General features: G+C 40.4%; 1 pseudogene; it reads right to left on the reverse strand.

The window, feature by feature from the left end:
* Nucleotides 1-1,567: 1,567 nt before the first annotated feature.
* LOC109054784 lies at nucleotides 1,568-12,264 on the reverse strand (annotated as a pseudogene).
* Between the last annotated feature and the right edge of the window lie 2,787 nt (nucleotides 12,265-15,051).

Below are 15,051 nucleotides of genomic sequence, written 5' to 3' on the forward strand. Positions count from 1 at the left end.
CAGGAGTATGTGGCCACCATATTGCAACCTAGAAACTACTTCAGGTCTCCTCAGTCTTGACAGAAAATACTATATATCGAGTAGGAGTCTAGTAAGTATGGTCCAGTCACCTGGTGAATGTATCAGAATAATTGATAATACTGAGGGGTCAGTGGATTACAATGGAGTTCAATACGCCAGTGTTTCACTTCACTTCAAGAGTAACACTGTTTGGGTGAAGGTTGTGTTAAGGATTATATTTTACATGTTTAATTAACACATAAATGCCTAGAACACATTTTATGGATCCAGTCCTTTTCTCTCACAACTCTTTGGGATCACTTCCCCCTTCGTTGGGATAAAAATAATAATAATATAAAAAAAGATTAGAATGAAATAATAATCAGTATGAAAATCACTATCTCCCATAACACAAATACTGCTGTAATATTAGATAAGCTAGTGGTTATACAATGTCTAAAATAAATAACAACTGCTTGTTTTTGTTCTCCAGGATGTTGGGAGAAAAATGTGCAAAAATAAATTTCAGCGCTTAAAAAAAAAAGACAAATAAATCCGCTGATTAAATACATCGCTCTCCTAAAACCAAACTCAATGCCATTCCAGTCTACCAGGCCCCTGCATAGAAAAATAAAAAATCTAATCCAAAAGGAGACTAATAATAGCTGTAATAGATAGTTTATGGTCTCATCCGATTAAATTAATAGATTATACATCAAAACATTACAGCCTGAAGCCAAGAGCTTCAAAGGTCAAAGGTTAATGCTATAGTGCTGCACCAAACCCTTTCCCGTTCAACAAGGCGCTCAGACTTCAGGAGTCATGTGAGCTGGATTAGAGAGGGCCCTACATTAACAAACCGATCAGGGTTAGTGGTGGAAATCAACAGGCCTCAGTGCAGAAATGTATTAAAATTCTAGTCAGAACTCTACATCCATATCAACATCAAGCCACAGATATCTTGAGTGACTGACACGCTTGGCAGAATTTAACGTTTATGTGATGCAATTTGCTCGAAAGAGAAAAAAAATCAAATAAGCTCTTAGGTGTCAAAAGGGAATTTTTGGTGAGTTTGATGTTGTTGGGGATTGAGTCTTTGAGCGGAGATAAACAGGTACACTAATCATAAACATTATGATTAATTTCCTTTAGTAACTATGTTAAATTGGATATTCAAACCTTTTTTATTTTAAATAGACAGTTAAAAGTGTCTCTCTCCACTGCTTTAAAGGAGAACGTACCTTTCCCCTCAGTTCAGTTTAGCTCCTCCACTCCCACAACACTTATCAGTTCCTCTTACGTGAGCGCGCGCCTGTAAAGACGAGCTCCTTTGAGAGACTGAGAAGAGAGAAAGAAAGACGAGACCGGTCTGCAGCACGAGACTGTGACACGATTCACTACACTGCCAAGGCACAGACATCCAGAGAACACAAACACACACTAACAATCAACATTACAATGAATAAATAGGTCCTCCAGAGCACTCACAGATAAGTTATTACTCGTCACCGCGCGCTTTCCCTCATCACAGAACAGTTTTATTCAGGTATTCTGGTTGAGACCGCCTCTCGGGTGATGGACAGAGGGGGATTGTGGGGCCGGACTGGCACAGGTGGCACTAGAGGTCTATGTACACCATGGCACCCAGTATACTAGAATTGACTACTAATTATATAGCTGATCTCATCAATCAGATATCCACCTTCAAAACAACAAAAACAAAAGGCCGAGTAATAACTGCTTCCTGTTTCGGCATTGAGTGAAAGCACATTGCAGACGAGATGATGAGAGTCGTGGGGCAGATGCAGTGATCCAGTTATCCTTGTGAAATCAGTACTTGAGATGAAATGGACATTCCAGGCGATTCGCTCTCCCTCGCTCTCTCTCTCTCTCTCTTTTCACCAGTCATTAGCCTTGTCCTCTTTTTTTCCACTATTCTCATGCTTTTATTCTTGCTAAAGGAATGACAGGGCAGGAATTAGGCCAAATCTTTTGCTGCTGCAGCTCCGTTCTTCTCCTCAGTCTCTCCTCCTCCCCCTTTGTCTTTTTTCTTTCCCCCCTTCTCCTTTTCTTCTCTTTCTCTGCTTTCTCCTTCTCCTTCTTCAGCCGTTCTTTCTCTGGCTTTTCTCCTTCTCTTTCTGTCTCCCGTGATTTTTTGCTTCTCCTCCTCTTTCTCTCGTTTCTTGTCGTCCTTTGGTTTTCTTTTCTTTTTTCCATCTTCCTCCTCCACTGCCGTTTTTGTGGTTTCCGGGCAAGGTGGTAATGGGGCGTTGTTTGCGGTGGGCGATGGGATTGTGGGGGTGGTGGTGTGTTCAGAGACGACTTTAGGCGACGGCTGGAGCATCTGCGCGCTGGACGCTGTGTGCAGTTGGAGCCGGTGGCGTGGTAGTAGATGATGTTGTAGCTAGTGGACTGGGCCCATGCGGCGCTGGGGGACGTCCACCGGCTCCAGCATTAGAGGCAGATGGCACAGGAGGTTTTGAGGCCACTGCACTGGTGCCGCCCCCAAGGGGCTGCAGTGGGACGATATCCTGACCAAAGCTGCCAGAAATGGAGCCCTTCTTATTATGTGGTGGAATCGGAGTCTTGGACTTTCTAAGGCCAGGAAGTGACAGGAGGCTTGATGACACACGTAAGGGTCCAGGGGGAGGGATGTGACTGCCCAGGAAAGACAGGCTGCCGCCAGAGCTGATCGCAGCGCCCCGGTGTTTCTGCTCAAAGATGGCCCTTGTGCCGTGCAAACGCCCGTCCCGGTTGGTGAGTCAACACTCCACGAGATTCCCGCCACTTACGCACCTGAATACCGCACTCCCTCTCGATGAGGGCCTCCGTCACAGACAGAGAGACCACCTGAAAACAGAGCAGAGAGTGTGAGAACGGATCTGGCAAACTCTGGTACTTCTCGATTGCATGTAGGGATATGCCAGTATTAAATCTCATGTTGCGATTAATTGCTAATGCTTTTATCACGGTATATGGTATTATCAGGATACTGAAATTTAGTATTACAGGTTTAACAATGTTTACAAATAACAAAAACAACTGAACATTTGAATACAATAAAGGAATACACAAAAAATTATAAAGTTACAATTTTTACACTGATAAAAGTGCAAAAGAATTATAAAGACTAAAAAAATAGGTGACACTTTACAATAAGATCTCATTAGTTAAATTTAATTTTTACACTGATAAAAGTGCAAAAGAATTATAAAGACTAAAAAAAGAGTTATTCAAATCTTTGTTAAAAAAAAAAATAGGCTCATTAAATAACACAGTTGCAACTTTTTGATTTTAAAAAACGCGTTATTAAATATTGGAATTACCAAAGATTAACAAATGTTTAGAAGAATTTTTCATTGGCAGTTTGTTAACTAATGAAGCCCTAATGTAAATTGTTTATTGTGTAATGTGTAATGTGCTTTGTGTCCAGTTGGTGGGAAAAATACTCTAAAATGCATTCAAAATTCAGAACAATTTGTAATAAATAATTATTCACTGTATTTTTAAGTGCCCACAATAATAATACTGGCACATGTCTAATTGCGTGTTCTCTCGTAAAAAGCGATTTGTGTGCGTACCTCTTGCACCAGAACTTCCTCCCTGATATTTTCAGGAGGAATGTTTCTCAGTTGCTCCATGGTCTCATACATGCCCTGCAGCTCACGGAGCTTATCCACAGACCCCCAACATCTGCTTGAGGAGCACCAGACCCACCCTGAACACAATCTTCACACTCCTGACCAAAAAAAACCCATAAAACATTAAAATTCCATTTCAATTCGGTTCTGAAATATCTTCTCTTTACTTTTTTCATAGAATCTTGAAAAAATCTTGTTTCAAAAAAATTAAGCAGCACAACTGTTTTCAAGATTGATAATAATAATAATAATAAATGTTTATTGTGCAGAAAATCAGCATATTAGAGTGATTTCTGCAGGATCATGTGACACTGAAGGCTGAAGTACTTACTCCTGAAAATTCAGCTTTGGATCACAGGAACTAATTATTTTAATAAATTAATTTCAAAACACATTCAAATATAAAAGTTATTTTAAATTGTAATAAAATTTCACAGTATTTTCATATAAAATAAACACAGCCTTGGTAAGCATAAGAGATTTCTTTCATAACCACTGATAAATCTCACCAACCCTAAACTTTAGAATAACAGTATATTAAGAAATTAAAAAGATTCCAATTTGAAGTCATGTATTGTATTTTTTCATAATGTATATGACTGACCTTCACAGAAGAACATGTCCCAGACACGCAGGACACAAGACCAAGGCAGGGTACGGGAGAAAATGCACATAAACCACTCTGTCATGTACAAGATGGGGTCGATCTTAAATTTCTTCAGGTGACGGTAAGCCATGGGACAAACTCTCCTCAGAAGAGAGAAAAAAATCTCTCCGTCCAGCTGGATAGCTTCCTGAGGGACAGAAGAAGAGAAGAAAGAGGAGTTAAAACTCTCTCCGCTCTGGTCCTGGTAATAGTCTCTTTGAGTTGGAGTACTCACCAGCCCAGCGCTGTAATAGCCAGGCAAGTATTTCTCACAGATTTGCACCAGACACCAGAAGGCTTGCTAGAAGAACGAAAATGACAGTGAAGTTGGTGATAGCTTCTTCATATCCCGGTGATATTCCTAAGTCACATTTTTTTCACCCTGTTTGCTCTTTTTTAAAGAAAAACAGCCTAGCGGAGCAACATAGACAGCTTTTTAGCTTTGTTCAACTCTGTCTTACCTCAGCAGGCATGTGCATGAGCAGCACTGCTGCCACTGGTGCCTGAGCCTGACAGTAGCCCTCATCTGGCCGATAGATTGTGTACTCGGCTCCTTCAGTATACGGTACAGGTCCTGCTGCCTGGAACACACCACCACACACACACACACACACACACACAACACACACACACACCACACACACACATTAGGTAAAAAATAACGATGGAACTAATTAATTAAGATGAAGATCGGACAATAAGAACTGCATTACAATAATAGTTATTATTATATTTTTATTAAATTTTTTAAATATACTATTTGAATTGGGTGAGACATTACCTGCTTAGATATTTGGTATAGATATAATCCCCAACATATAATAGATAAAATGAGAAGCAGAGGTGGAGTAAGGGCGAGGGGAAGTTCAAATCTGGTATCAATATGCACATTATATTGTGAATACAGTCTATAAAAACAAAGGGGGAAAAAAAAATCCCCTCCTTCAGTTTCCTAGATTGCGTAATGCTCTAAAGAAAAGCCTTACATCACCCTTCCCCTTGATAAAACCCTCATCTGTATTTACCCATGTCCTCCCCGAGCAGCAAACATCTCGTGGAATGGGAACTGCCTGTGCAAGTCCTTCTCGATGATGTCCAACCAACTTCGGATCTCCCTGCTCTTGCTCCAACTCCTGAGAGACAAGAGAAAAGTAAGAATAGTGAAAAAAAAGTGTAAAATAAGAAAAGAAGAGTGTGTTTGAGCAGATCAAACTGAGATTAACAAGACATGCTGAGAACATTTAAAAAGTAAGACAGGGCTCAAGATTGTATGCCTATTTTTCTTGACAATTTAACAAAGTGTTGTTAGCGGTCTTAACAGCAACAGCATATGAACTTGGGAGTGGTTGATTTAGCACCATGACTGTTTTTCACAGAAGACGTCAAAGCTGACCGTACATCAAACTTTCCGGGATTGGACTCGAGGAGCTCCTGGCTGTTGGAGAGCAGCTGCCAGGCTTTAGCCCTCAGTGAGGAGGGGATTCCTTTCCTGCAGCGCATTTTCACCTGCATCAGAAAGAAAACAAAACTCAGCAACTATAAACATACATAGGCACAGTATTTTCTATACCTAGTCAGGAATGCCTTCTGTGACCCTTTAAGTAAGAAACAGACCTTTTGAAAGCGTCGAGATACCCATTTGTCCCAGTTTCTGAACATGTCCAACCATTTCATCTCTCTCTGCCTCGCCACGGCCACAGCGATGTCCGCCTCACTACAAGACAGGAGAGGGATTCACAAACACATAAACCACACCCAGCAAATAAACCTATAAGCACCCACTCATGCCCTGAGATAATGATGAGCTTCTGACAAAAGGCTTTATTGAATCTGAGAGAACAGACACCTGTAAAATACAGACAATTACTGCTTTTGAATCTCTAGAAAATAATCAGAAATCCTGAAATCTTCTGTTATTGGTGAACTAATATTGAGTTTTTGTAGTCTTGTAAAGAAATTACGTCTTCCAAATGAACAAGCATATCACTGCACACACAGCTGTAATGATACCAGACTAGAAGTGACTGACACCAGAGATAGAAACTGAGGCCAAGTCTGAGGCTCGGATTGGAGTCCTACATAAAGGCAAAGTGTGCAGTTTCTGTGCCACCAAATAGAAATTGTAAAAATAATAATGTTTCATCATAACAGAAACTCTAGTCTATCATTGGTCACACAAAAAAACAAAGAGACAGTCCTGCCTCAAACTCACACCAACAATTAAGCCAATATCACAATATATATGTATATATATATAATACTATATATATATGGATATATATGTATATATATGTATATATAGATATATATATGTATATATATGTATATATATATGATAGATATATATATATATATATTATATATATATTATATATATATATATATATATAACACACACACACTATTATATATATCACTTTATTAGGCACGGCACACCTGTTCAATTGCGTGGTAACACAAATTGCTAATCAGCCAATCACATGGCAGCAACTCAATGCATTTAGGCATCTAGATGTGGCGAAGATGACTTGCTGAAGTTCAAACCGAGCATCAGAATGGGGAAGAAAAGGGGATTTAAGTGACTTTGAACGTGGAATGGTTTGTTGGTGCAGCTTTGGGATGTGGTGGAACGGGAGATGCGCATCATGGATGTGCAGCAGACAAATCTGCAGCAACTGCGTGATGCTATCATGTCAATATGCCAGGAACTCAAAACACCTGCAAAGGCCTTTAAATGGTCTCTCAGTCTAGTTCTGTAGGCTACACAATCATGGGGAAGACTGCTGACTTGACAGTTGTCCAAAAGATGACCATTGATGAATTGCACAAGGAGGGCAAGACACAAAAGGTCATTGCAAAAGAGGCTGGCTGTTCACAGAGCTCTGTTTCCAAGCACATTAATAAAGAGGCGAAGGGAAGGAAAAGATGTGGGTATAAAAAAAGTGTACAAGCAATAGGGATAACCGCACCCTGGAGAGGATTGTGAAAACAAAAAACCCATTCAAAAATGTGGGGGAGATTCACAAAGAGTGGACTTCAGCTGGAGTCAGTGCTTCAAGAACCACTACACAAAGATGTATGCAAGACATGGGTTTGAGCTGTCGCATTCCTTGTGTCAAGCCACTCTTGAACAACAGACAGCGTTAGAAGCGTTTCGCCTGGGCTAAAGACACTGGACTGTACTGCTTCTGAGTGGTCCAAAGTTATGTTTCTCTGATGAAAGTAAATTTTGCATTTCCTTTGGAAATCAGGGTCCCAGAGTCTGGAGGAAGAGAGGAGAGGCACACAATCCACGTTGCTTGAGGTCCAGTATAAAGTTTTCCACAGTCAGTGATGGTTTGGCGGTCATGTTTATCTGCTGGTGTTGGTCCACTGTGTTTTTCTGAGGTCCAAGGTCAACACAGCCGTATACCAGGAAGTTTTAGAGCACTTCATGCTTCCTGCTGCTGACCAACTTTATGGAGATGCAGATTTCATTTTCCAACAGGACTTGGCACCTGCACACAGTGCCAAAGCTACCAGTACCTGGTTTTAGTGTTGTCACGATACCAAAATTATTGTTTCGATACCGATACCAAGTCAAGAATTGCGATTTCGATACTTTTTTGATACTTTTTCTGAAAAGGGAAAATACACTCTCAAATATCATTGCTGTGCTTTATTTTTAAAACCGGGACGACATTCTAATCATATAACACACTAATAAATGAACATATTGTGACGAGTCAGCCTGCCTCCCCCCTAATTAGTATCGGCACCCTGTCCTAAATCGCAGCCCCCTTTACCAGGCTCCCGACAGGACTGGGTAGTGTGTGAGAGAGGAAGGGCGCTGGATGATCCAGGGCTGGGCGGCGTGTGATGGGGCACACCTGAAGAAATGGAGTCCTCATCACCGCCACTGTTTAAAAGCCCCAACGTGCCTCTCCATGGGAGAGACCGGTCTCTTCCCCGTGCCCGTACATGCACACTGGTGTCCTCGTGGGACCAGGAAGGGTGCGTTGAGGGACTCCCATGCCACCAGAGACATGAGCTGCCGGACTCCGCCCCTTACCTGGACCCTTCCTTCCAGAACACTGCCTGACCCACACTAACCCCGCAGCATGGCGAGGACACCAGATCCCCTGTTTTGTTTTGGACCTCTCCCCCCTTTGGACACTTTTATTCCCTCTTGTTTTTATTACTCTGTTAATAAAAGCCTCTCCGAGGCCTGACGCCACGCCCACTGTGTCTGTCGTTTGCTCCTCCCTGACAATATGAACAACAGATCTATTAAACATTTGAGTAAAATATGAAATATCAAAAATATAAAAAATAAATTAGAGCAATGACATTCAAGTAAAAAAAAAAGAATAATTTAGCAGCATTATCTCAGTTATCATAAGAAACATAATAGTAATAACTTTATCTTGATTCTGAACTTTGAAAGTACTTCCATATTTCACTCCTCGCATCATCTTTTTCTACCAGTCGTGGACCGGCTGCCACAGTATCACTTGTGCTCGCACATGCTGCCATCTCGCTGTAGTGTTTGTCACATGACAGCTGCAGCTTTTTTGCTGCGTGTGTGAGGAGAAAAAACACAGACGTCCATAGGGAGGCACTGGAAGCGTGTGTTGCACACACCAACATGAAAATGTCCCTTACAAATCTTGAACGCGGTCATTCTTTGAGTATCGATATTAATAAATTTAGGAATCGTGACGTTTTTTTATTTCCGAGAATCGCGATACTTTTGAAGTATCGGTGCACCGTGCAACCATACCTGGTTTAAGGACCATGGTATCCCTGTTCTTAATTGGCCAGCAAACTCGCCTGACCTTAACCCCACAAAAAATCTATGGGGTATTGTGAAGAGGAGATGCGATATGCCAGAACCCAACAATGCAGAAGAGCTGAAGGCCACTATCGGAGCAACCTGGGCTCTCATAACACCTGAGCAGTGCCTCAGACTGATCGACTCCGTGCCACGATGCACTGCTGCAGTAATTCAGGCAAAAGGAGCCCCAACTAAGTATTGGGTGCTGTACATGCTCATACTTTTCATGTTCATACTTTTCAGTCGGCCAAGATTTCTAAAAAAATCCTTTCTTTGTATTGGTCTTAAGTAATATTCTAACTTTCTGAGATACTGAATTTGGGATTTTCCTTAGTTGTCAGTTATAATCATCAAAATTAAAAGAAATAAACATTTGCAATATATCAGTCGGTGTGTAATGAATGAATATAATATACAAGTATACAAGTTTTACTTTTTGAATGGAATTAGTGAAATAAATCAACTTGGTCATATATATATATATATATATATATATAATGAATCTGTAATGAAACAAATTTAAAAGAAAACTAAATCTGACAGACAGCACGCTGACCATATGAGAAAGTCTAATTTAAGACTAACCCAAATTTACCATTTTTAAATAGCTGAAAAAGCATGTGGTGGTCAATGTGTTTTAAGTTAATGCTGAACAGGAATTAAAAAAAGGAAATGATCAAATGTAAACAACAGTGTTATTGCCCATTTAAGCAGAATTGGTCAGTACTAGAGATAAAGCGGAGGCAGTCGGGGGAAGAGAGAGACAAAAGTGAGACAGTCAGTGCACTCTGACTCAGACGAGGCCTCTCAGCACGATCTGAGTCACTCACCACAAACACATGAAGGACACAGAGAGGGAGCGAGAGAGATGGACACAGGAAAACTGCACCAAATGCTCATCCTGCTCTCGGTTGGAGGTGTGAATTATTAATATCCTAACAGCACCCTTCACATCAGGTGCTGCCAATTACCCTGCCATTCACATCCATTATGAATGCTTACTCTGAATTATCAAACCAAGGAATGAACCAGAGCCATACCCTAGAATGTGAATAATGAAATAATACAAAATATATCTGTTTCAATTTTAACTATACATATAAAAATTTCAGTTATATAAATAATGAACCTTAAACACAATTACAGTCAATCAAATAGTTTTTAAATTTTTATGGGGATGGGTGATTTAAACAAAATCTCTCAAACTTGTCTGACAATATTCAGCATGTTTATACACTCAAACATGGCTTACAAACACTAAAACACTAGTTTAAAACAATCAATGCTTGTTCCCCCAATGTTTTGCTCAAAATTAACAGTATTAAATTGTAATTAATAAACTATGCAATAAATATAAATATTTACCTACTTTATTTTACTAAAACATTCAATAAATATTATTTTTATTATAGTAAAAACACAGATTTCTCAGAATATTTCTAGTGATGGTGAATCATGAAAATGAAGTATAGTTTTAATTTTTACCTTTGTAACTGACAGTTTGGACTGATTCATAAAAAGTTAATTTAATTCCTAAAGCCAGTTCACAAACAAGGGAAAAACTATAAAATTTAATTAATATAATAATAATCTAACTTAATGAGAAAGAGAAGTCAAAACCATAACGAAAATGATAATGACAGAAGATTGATGTCTGCTACTTTCAGAAGTACTTTTTCCAGCTCATGAGCAATAAAAACATCGACCAATCAGAATCCAGCTGATGTTAAAGAGCACAAGCATAAATTTAGAGTGGCAGACAACATAACCGCAGCATGTACTTATAATAAACAGAACGCTGTTGTGTGCATTCATGTGCATGCTTATATAGTTATCTTTAAAGTTACTGTTCTTGAAAGAAAGGGCATTAAAACAATTTTTGATAATTAAGTTTTAAACTAGAAATGAAGTTGTAAAACAAGATCACAAAACTAGTCTGCTTTTTTAGGGCGCATAATGGTCAAATACTGTAAAACAGCATTAAAATCATTGCTACATTCAGATGAATATCCTGGATACATTTAAAAACACATCATATTATGAAAGTAAAATGGTTTATGAAGAGTGGATTCATGTTGACTTGAACTATAATTTGATAAGTAACGTTCATTTTAAGTTAAATTAGATTAATTAATCTCAGAAGTAGCATGTACGGTCGAAACGCAAATGCAGAAAAAATGTTTAATATGCTTGCAGGATAAATTTAATACTCTGGTAACACATACTGAAAATATGTCAAATACTCTTATAACCTAATGTGGGTTTCTCTTCACTCTAAGTGCTTAAAAGGAAGCAATAAAAATAGCATGTGAGAATGTTGGTTTTGTGTCATTCTGTTCACACACACAGACCCACCTGCCCTCACTATACTGCGCTCCTCCCAGGAAGACCGTATTTATCAGTACCCTCAATGGACCGTTGATCTTCCGAGTCTGACCCCACCGAGCTGCCGTCCTCACCGAGGCCTGACAGAGACTCCAGTGTGCCAGACATTAGGCTGGCCGACTCCAGATAGCTGAGCCTGACGATGTCCGGGGCTGGTCGCGAGTAAGCGGAGGGCAGAACCCAGGACCCCACTGGACTCCTGCACCAGCACGGCTGGGGGCTCAGGGGTCATCTTGGTGGTGCTGGGAGTGTTGGGTTCGAGGTTCTCTCCAGGCTCGGGGACTGTTTGTGCTTCTGTTTGCCTGGAGTCTTGTGAAGAGGGGGCGGGGTTGGAGACAGGAACAGGAGGTGTGAACTGAGGAGGAATGCCCACAGAGGGAGCAGGACTGGAAAGTCCTGGTTAACTTGAACGGTTGGGATAGAGATTAGGACTGGGATTAAGTTCAGGCGACGGCAACATCTGTTGCTCCTGTGCTTCAGTGTGCCGCTCTGTTTGGCCAACTAAATCATTTTTCCCCATTAGTCCTCTCCATCGGAAGCAGCTGGTAGCTCTACCGGTGCAACCAGCGGCGCTCTCTGCTGCTGCTGAAGACAGAAGCGGCACTGTTTTTGTTTGGTGTGCTTTCCCAAGAAGAGGGCTTTTTCCCGCCCGTCTGTAATGTTGGGTTTCCCATCACGGCTCGGTCCCCGTAGAGAGATGATTTTGGGATGGGAGTTTGGTCTAAGGGGAGAGGCTGTGTGGCTGGAGGAAGGCAGGCACTGATTGTTTCAGCCATACTGGGAGGGGAGGGAGTGGAGGGCGTTGATTTCAGCCATTGCTGCTCCTCACTGATACAGCTGATCAAAAGAGAAACAAGACCATAGTTCAGTAATTATTCCTACAAGAACAAAGAAATACTGTATTAGCATTAAAAGCACGTGCCAAAATATCATTTTGTGCATGGTCTGCAATGAAAGCAGGTGGCAAAGATGTCGAACTAATACTCTCACAGTTGGCAGGAAAAGAAAGAAAACATTGATGTGTAGGATTTTTTTGTACCAAATAAAATTCCACAAGCAGTCCTCACATAACGACTCTCTTCAAAGAATAACATTTTTCTCACTCCCGAAAATAATAGCATACCTGCCTAAAAAGGGGTCGCCAAAAACAATCTCTGAGCACTCTGACTGTCTCTTTGTCACAATTATCGCAAGTCACACTTCATACTGTCCTTTTTAATTTAAATAAATGCGGGGAGAAACTCAACTGAAATGTAAAAGAGATGCATGAGGTGAGAGGCTATTCATAAATCTAATCCCAAGCAAAACAAACAAAACAGTTTGGAGAGCAGCTATCATCCAAATCAAAGACAAAATTCATTTGTCATTTGCCAAGGTATTGGTGAAGATTGTGTGGAACACAGTAGACTCTATATTTATTTTCATCCTCATATTATTCATATTACAAGTGAGATAAAAGTTCAAGTATTCAGATTAATTTATTTTAAACTGCTATTTTTTTTTTCATTGAGTAATTGAAAAAATTGCAAAAGAAACGCACTTGCAATGTGAAGGTGTATGGGTAAACCCTGCACACACATTTCTTGTTTTGCTCACCGGCGACAAAACACCGACTCAGGAGTTTAATCAATATCTATACTGTACTAATGTCAGCACTGTGGTAACTTGTCCTAGATCGGTTTAGAGAGAGCTTCACAATGTGGTATGTGTTAAACCCAGAATACACACTGTTCCATTCCAAAAGTGTGGGTCTGCCAAAGCATTTTTCAACTGACTCTTTTTTGTGAAAGAACTCTTCCGTTGTACTCACCAAGATTATTTAACATTCATATGTTCAAAATGCAATTTTATCCATCTTTTCTCTACTAGTTTATATCTATTTTTTTTTATCTGAATAACCCCAAGACTATTGCCCCGTCTTGTGTACAGCCTACCTTTAAACAGTACTCTCTCTTGACAACTCTTGTGGAAACCATTAAAGTGGACATTTTATAGTGCTTTCTGACACTCATTATGTATCTACACAAAACATTAAGTACTCCAATCTTCCTCTGAATAAATGTACTTCTAAACCATCGGGCGTTGCTATACAAAAGTAGCAATTAACCCTAAAAAATATCAACACAGCAGAAGATAAAAGAGGAGTCAATAATGTACAGCCAATTTGTACAGAAGTTACGTACCAGATAAACAACGCTAACAAGAAGATCCATCAGTCTCTACACATACACATAATGTAATAGCGTTAAAATAAATAAACGGGGTAACAACATGTAATCAAAATGCTTGCATGGTATTTAACCATAACTCGGCTGAAGAGTATAAGAGAGCACTTCAGAACGTGGATCCCTTGCCATGTGTTCAAGTAAAGACCATGATCAGCTATTTTCACAGAGTCTCAAACAGGTTCCTTCTCAAAAATTAGGCATAATTTGTGAAAAAGTTCATTATTTTTCACATACTGTAATGATAAAAAATTAAACTTTCATATAATTTTAATTCTATTCATCGTGCCACAGCAACTGAAATATTGTTCAGGTCTTTTATTGTTTTTAATACGGATGATCTTTGGCAGATAGCACTCAGGAAACGTCCAAAATGTCCTATCTCAAAAAATTAGCATATCATGCACAGGTTCTCTAACCGAGCTATTAACCTAATCATCTGAATCAATCTAATTAACTCTAAACACCTGCAAAAGATTCCTGAGGCCTTTTAAAAACTCCCAGCCTGGTTCATTACTCAAAACCGCAATCATGGGTAAAGACTGCCGACCTGACTGCTGTCCAGAACGGCCATCATTGACACCCTCAAGCCGCGATGGGATTATGTACCAGACAGAAAGAAATTTCTGACTCGAATAGGCTGTTCCCAGCGTGCTGCGCATCAAGGCATCAGGCAGTGGGAAGTCTGTTGGGAAGGAAAAAGTGTGGTTAAAAAACGCCTGCACAAACGAGAAGAGTGACCGGACCCTGAGGAAGAATTGTGGAGAAGGACCCGATTCCAGAACCTTGGGGGAACCTTGCGGAAGCAGTTGGACCGAGTCTGGAGTAGAAACAGTCCAGAGCCACCGTTGTCACGAGGCGTGTGCAGGAAATCGGGCTTACAGACTAAGTCAGTCACTGGACTGTTTGCCTCAGTGTACTCCAAATCTACTTTTTTTCGGATGAAAGCAAATTTTGCACGTCAGTTCGGAAATCAAGGTGGCCAGAGTGTCTGAGAGAGGAAGACTGGGGAGAAGGAAATGCCAAAATGCCTGAAGTCCAGTGTCAAGTCCCCGCCACAGCTCAGTGATGGTCTGGGGTGCCATGATCTAGCTGACTGGGTTGTTGGTCCACTCTTGTTTATCAAGGGGCAGGGTCAATGCAGCTAGCTATCAGGAGATTTTTTGGAGGCACTTCATGCTTCCATCTGCTGAAAAGCTTTATGGAGATGTAAGAGTTTCGTTCTTTCAGTCACGACCACTGGCATCCTTGCTTCACAGTGCCGAAAACCACTGGTAAATGGTTTTACTGACCATGGTATTACTGTGCCTCAATTGCCTGCCAACTCCTCCTGACCTG

The sequence above is a fragment of the Cyprinus carpio genome, unplaced genomic scaffold (assembly GCF_018340385.1).
Source record: "Cyprinus carpio isolate SPL01 unplaced genomic scaffold, ASM1834038v1 S000006603, whole genome shotgun sequence".
NCBI classification, from domain to species: Eukaryota; Metazoa; Chordata; class Actinopteri; order Cypriniformes; family Cyprinidae; genus Cyprinus; species Cyprinus carpio.